This window comes from Helicoverpa zea, chromosome 19, assembly GCF_022581195.2.
Source record: "Helicoverpa zea isolate HzStark_Cry1AcR chromosome 19, ilHelZeax1.1, whole genome shotgun sequence".
Taxonomy (NCBI): domain Eukaryota; kingdom Metazoa; phylum Arthropoda; class Insecta; order Lepidoptera; family Noctuidae; genus Helicoverpa; species Helicoverpa zea.
This window is the reverse complement of record NC_061470.1, coordinates 577,721-584,062: the sequence shown is the minus strand read 5'-3', so window position 1 is coordinate 584,062 and position 6,342 is coordinate 577,721.

The window sequence follows — 6,342 nt, the reverse complement described above, 5'->3', positions numbered from 1 at the left end:
TTCATATAGGTATATTAAGAACAAAATATTATGAGAGATATTAATTGTGTGCAACTTTACATTATACTGATTATATACATAACGCACACATACGTGAGGGTGTCAACTACTATGTAGGTAGATAATTTCTTCCTTATTAGCCGAGTGTGAAGTGCTTACTACAAGAATGACAGCACCCCCAAAACGCCCCCCTTTCACCACTTTCCAGCCATAACACTAGGAAGTGGTGAAAGGGGGGCGTTTTGGGGGTGCTGTCATTCTTGTAAAATGTTGACGTTAAAAAGTGCTAATCGTATTAGCCTACTTTAATAAAAAAAATAAAAAAGAAAATAATAAAAAAAAAACAGGATCTAAGTTATCTGAAATAAATGTTTTTATTATATTATTTTATTATTATTAATAAATGATTTTGACTTTGACTTTGACTTACCTACCGATTTGTGTGAGTTGTCATTAGTAGTAGAGCAGTTTATACTCGCTCTATCTTACCTACGGCAGATCAGTTTGCAGTCACCCAACTTATTTTCAATCATGATATTAAGCTTCTATATTTCCACAGCACATACAGTTATCGGCACGGATATAGGGCCATGACCTTCACCTGCGCAGAAGCGATTTACTGCCTTATTGCCTTATGCGTACGGGTGCGCAAAGCGATCCCCACTCTTCCGCCGAGAGCTCAATATCCGTGCCGGTATCTGTACGTGCATATGTAATTAACCAGTTCTTAGTATCTACTTTATTTGTAGGACTGAGAGTTGAAACTGTCAGTCGAACATTTTAAACAGAAAAATTAAAGTGAGTTAATAACATTTTTCAAGATCGTTTCTATCCATAACTGCCTCGTTGGTCTAGCTGTCGCAAGTGCGGCTGCTGAGCACGAGGTCTCGAGTTCGATTCCCGAGTCGGGCCGAAATCGCTTTGTGGGTTTTGAAGACTTTCACAAAGCAGCCCGGAGCCTGGAAGCTGGTGATTGATACACCCGTGCATCGGAGAGCACGTAAATGTCGGTCCTGCGCCTGATCTCCCTCCGGTGGTGTCGGATTACCGTCCCATCGGGTTATGAGAGTGAAGGAATAGGGAGTGCACCTGTGTCTGCGCAAATGCTTGTGCACTATAATATGTCCTGCGCAGTTGGCTAATCTCCTTACATGAGAACAGCCGCCGTAGCCGATAATCGGCTAGGAGGACATCATTCTATCCATATTCGTTAATAAACTTGACATTAGACTTTATTATGTACTTAAATATTTATGGATATTTTTTTTAAGATAACCTTTCAAATAAGGTGACGTATCCTTCGCTAGATTTGAGATTTAAGTTTTAGTTACGAATTTCACTTAATTGAACACTATTTGATCAAATGCGATTCACTCATCAGTACTAGCTACGCGCTAACTACGGCGTAGCGACTACGCGACTAGGGATGAGTAAGTTAGAGTTCATTGACCCCAGGGCTACACATTACGTTTAGTATGCATTATACCCGTTTTATTTTTCAAGGCACCTCACCGGTTTCAGACTTTTGTATTTCGAAAAACTGGTTATCATTTGTTAATGTAAAATTTATGTAAACTTATGAGATATCGTGTGTTGTCCTTTAACATACAAAATGGTGTCCGAAACAGTAAAGTTAATAAATTGTAATGAATCGAAGGTTACATTACTTGTTCCTTAAATTCTTATCTACTAAATGACAGCTCGCGATAAGTAAATAAAATATTATACATATAGTTAAGTAGATAGTATATTTCCTTGCAAGTATACGCAGTCTACGGACTAAAAAACTGGTTTAATCCAACGTGTTTTCAGAGGTCTGAAAGACTTTTGAATAATTTTTGTTCAAAAAGTGTAATGAATAGAATGATTTTGAGTTTGGTCAGAAGGGTGCATTCATAACTACTGAATATTAGGTGACAACTTGTAGAAATGATGATATATTCGTTGGCTTGTTATGTTTTCATGAAATGGTTGTTTAAATAAGATTAAGGAATCCTGTCAATTAACTTTATATCTGAAGTTATCTAGTTTGTTGTTTCCTGTTGTATTAACTCCTACTGAGAAAGAAAAACAACAACTGCATATGAAACTCATAGCTCGTAACGTCAAGTAGGCGCAGAATCGCTTACATTCCACCGGTCACATTATACTCAGTACTTATACGGCACGTTCTTCAACTCTGCCGGGAATATAAACCATTACTAGATAACGTAATTAATACCTAGAGTTGATTATTAAAACTTTTATAGCACCAACCCCGAAGATCAAGAAGATAAAAAAAAAACGCCTGACTGCAACTTTCATGCAATCGCCAGCAAGTGCTATGAGAATATTATCAGGCAAATCTATACATCTACATATGTCTATACCAGACTACTGAGCTATTGAACTACGGGACTATTGAATTCCGGAGTTTTGGAAGGCGACGTGAGGCCGAAGTCAACATGCTGAAGCCCTTTTGAGACAACTTTAGTAACACATGGAAATATAGCCAAGAACAATCCCAGGTTTTGTGCTAACTATACAGATCTTATTTCGATACTGATTTCTGTCAACCTGCTGAAATTGCTTTACTTTGTTCTCGTTTTCCAAAAGCATTAACCCTCAAAACATTCGTATTAAAAATACGAAATTATTTACATACTTTTTGACCAGGTCATCCGAATTGCTTAATACATAGAAGTGTGTGCATACATACTGTTATATCATAAGAATATGTATAAATACTTAGCATTCACAATTACTTCATTATTGTTTTAGGCTAGTCATTAAATTAACCTGAAGAAGTCTCTCTATTGGTGTAATTACGTAACTAAAATAATCTCAACTCCGCAGCTCCGTATAAAGTCTCCACGTTTTGGTTGGTTTTAATTCGGACAATTTGCCTTTCCTATCATTGCCTTTCGAATGTCATCTGCCTTCATCATATGACGATTCTACAAGAAACTGGAGCGAGCACATTCCCTTTCACTAAAAACAACATATATACCTATTTAGCTGCGCTACTCAATTATTATACTTGTGTTTCATTAAAGCATGCTTAAAATTTGAATGACTCAGCACAAAATATCGCTTAACTGAATAAAACAATGAGCTGTAACGTTATGTTTATCAACAAATAGTAGAGTTAGTGTCACAAACTATTATATCACGCTACTCGGTAGCTGGGCACTGGGCACTGGGCAGTGGGCAGTGGGTAGTCGGGGGCAGTGTGTCAGCGCATCACGTAACGCCGAGCATCGACACAGACCGTCTAGAGGCGCCAGTGAAAGCGGACTGGTGAATCGCTCATGCTCCTTTATGTAGGACTTTTAGTAACAATAATTTTATTATAAGTACCGATGACCCGCGCTCGCTTCGCTTCCGTAACCTCTAAAATTATTAGTGTTTCTCTACTATATTATGCATGCATACACATAAACCTTCCTCTTAAAACATTCATGAAAATCGATTGCGTTGTTTTTAAGATTTAAGCGTACAAAGGGACACAGGAACATAGGGATATAGGAACAGAAAAAGGAACTTTGTTTTATACTTTGTAGTGATACCAAATGTTACGGTCATTTAATATGAGGCATAAGATATATTTATTTTCACAAGTTCGCTGAACGCTCTCGCTTTTCGCGTGCAGTGTGACCGCACCTCCGAGTGAATGTGTGCCAATATTATACGGCTCGCGAATATTACCACAACCGGTCATCGCTCCGCGGTTTGTGCACTTTTACTATCGACAGAGGATTATACAAGTTCAGCTATGTTCTAATAGTAGGACAGTTTAGGGGAACTTGTCCTGGTTGAGAATAAAGTCACCGTCAACACGTAAATTTAAAATAAACTCTCATTGAGTTTATTCAGTGACTCCTGTTCTGGTTTTCTGTTTTTGTTGAGAGAGTTTGTATTAAATGTACACTTCTACTCACACACCCTCATGCATCACAAAAATGTGAAGTCATGAATTCAAGTTTGAGTTGATAGGGGATGGCTTAGTAAGGAAGAGGCAAGATCACTTTACAGCTACATTTCAAACTTATTAGACTGGAGAATACTTTGTCACACAGTTAGAGGGTATTTCTGGTGTTGACAATCTAATGATTATCTAGAAATGAACAGCCGTTACAGTATGGAGCTGATTAATTAATGGAAACTACATGCTAGTACTATGTGACATAACAGCAGTAGGCTAGTATTTACTGCCTAGGCTCCACCAGCGCATTGCAAACTAGGCTCACTTGCAGGACACCGCAGCCTTTACGTAACATACACTTTCTCTTGCCCGAATGCTCCCGTTTAAAAAGTCTATCCACTACCCCAGACTTTGCCTGACTTTTCTCTGAGAATACAAATCAAATCAAAACGCCTCTATTTTCAGGCTACATCAGCCCATAGATATATATTCGGTGCTGCGGTTGAACATGAGAACAGCTCGATATTTATTTTGAAATATTGCCGTTCAGTTTGAAAGGATTAGAACTTAAGCTGTGAGGAATTTGAGACGAGGTCAGTCAGTAATAATTTTAAGTATGTACCTTCAGCACTGAGAACTAATAGAATATTATAATACATCCTTCTATGTAATGAAAAATTAGCAATTCTATGTCAGACCAAACGCTAGAGAAACATGACAATATTTTCGTGAAAGTAAGGAAGGTTAACCCACCTAAGGTTAGAATGTTTACGCTGCATGAGCTCAGACACACGGACACACACTCCTGGTGCTAAATACTAGAAATAAGGAAGTTGTTCAGCCGACTGACGTAACTGTCATGTCTAAGCGTAACCAGCTAGTTATGTTGTGCGAGGATAGCCCTACACATACGTACTAACAGAAATATGTCTGTCACAGTATTGCACACACAGATATTTTATATTGGTAAGTGCTAGTTAGCTTAACTAGCACTTACTTAGCGAAACTTGTGAATAATTTTGCAACAGACGGCTGAAACTAAAAGATCTATGTTTATTGCATGCTTTCAATCACAATAGTATGTTATGTTCGCAGCTGATCAGACAGCCGCTGCGCCGTTTCGGCAAGGCGGTCAGTTTTGTCATTTTCTCGTAAAACTCGTTCACGAATCTTTAAAATTTCTCCCAGTCAACCATGTGATATCTACTGAAATCTCATGAATTCGATGTAAACGAAATAAAATAATAACTAGAGCAATATTACTCATTAATGAGTATGATAGCCGGGGTCATCGCCCGCGATAACTACGACTATGTAACACTATGGGTACTCTCACAAACTGATAACTTATTACCACATTACGCTGTGCGTTAGGAAAAGTTCATATTGTATGCATTACTTTGTTATCGGACCTATGTCCGGTATACTTGAGTTGAATAATTTTATCATTTTTGGTATTTTACATACTGTTTAGTTTCTTTTTCAATACACTTTGAAAACTGATGCTTACGTTGTCGTCTAGGGAAACCTTGATGATGATGTCCGCGAATGTCATCCGAAAGACATTCACATATTCTTTATGCTTGTATTGAAATGTATGTACGACTACAAATACTCGTTGCATAGCTAAATGGAGACATTAATCATATTTACAAAAAAAAAACTTTATTTACGAAAAACTCTATTGAGCATGCCCTTGTTCTAGGTAATAAATACGTATTTGAATAAATAACTGTCAAAGCTTAAGTTCTTTTAGTTGCAACACCATCTCATTAGGACATCTTAGTCTGCCATCAATCATCCCGAGCTATTCAATGTCACCACCAGTCCATCAACATCGGTCTTGTCTACAACTAAACCTATGTATGTGCGGTGAAACATCTCAAGCAACCTATTGACTGTACGATCCATTCATCATGCTTCACTAATGTAGTTTCACTTGAAACTTGTCACTTAAGCACAACACTGTTTTTACTGTTACAGCCTTTTTATCGTCCCACTGCTTTGCACAGGCCTCCTATCACAAGGAGAAGGATTGAGCATTAATCACCACGCTTGCTCAATGCGGGTTAGTGATTTCAGACTTAATTGTCCAGGTTTCCTCAAGATGTTTTCCTTCACCTTTTTTATCAGCCGTTGGTGTCTAAGAAGATATACTTACTTAGAAAGTGCATACAAACTTAGAAAAGTTGCATTGGTACTTGCCTGATCTGGAATCGAACCCACACCCTCATACTCGAAAGGTTGGTTCTTTACCCACTAGGCCACCACGACATGCACAACACTGCTCTTATGAAATGCTCCAGAAACGAATGATATATTGTCACCTGCATTTAGATTTTAACATCTGGTCCGGTGTGCTAATTTTCATTACAAATTGCAGTTAGGTCTCGGCTTATCTAACAAAATTGCAACTGTTTGTTACCAGTTGTCCTTCT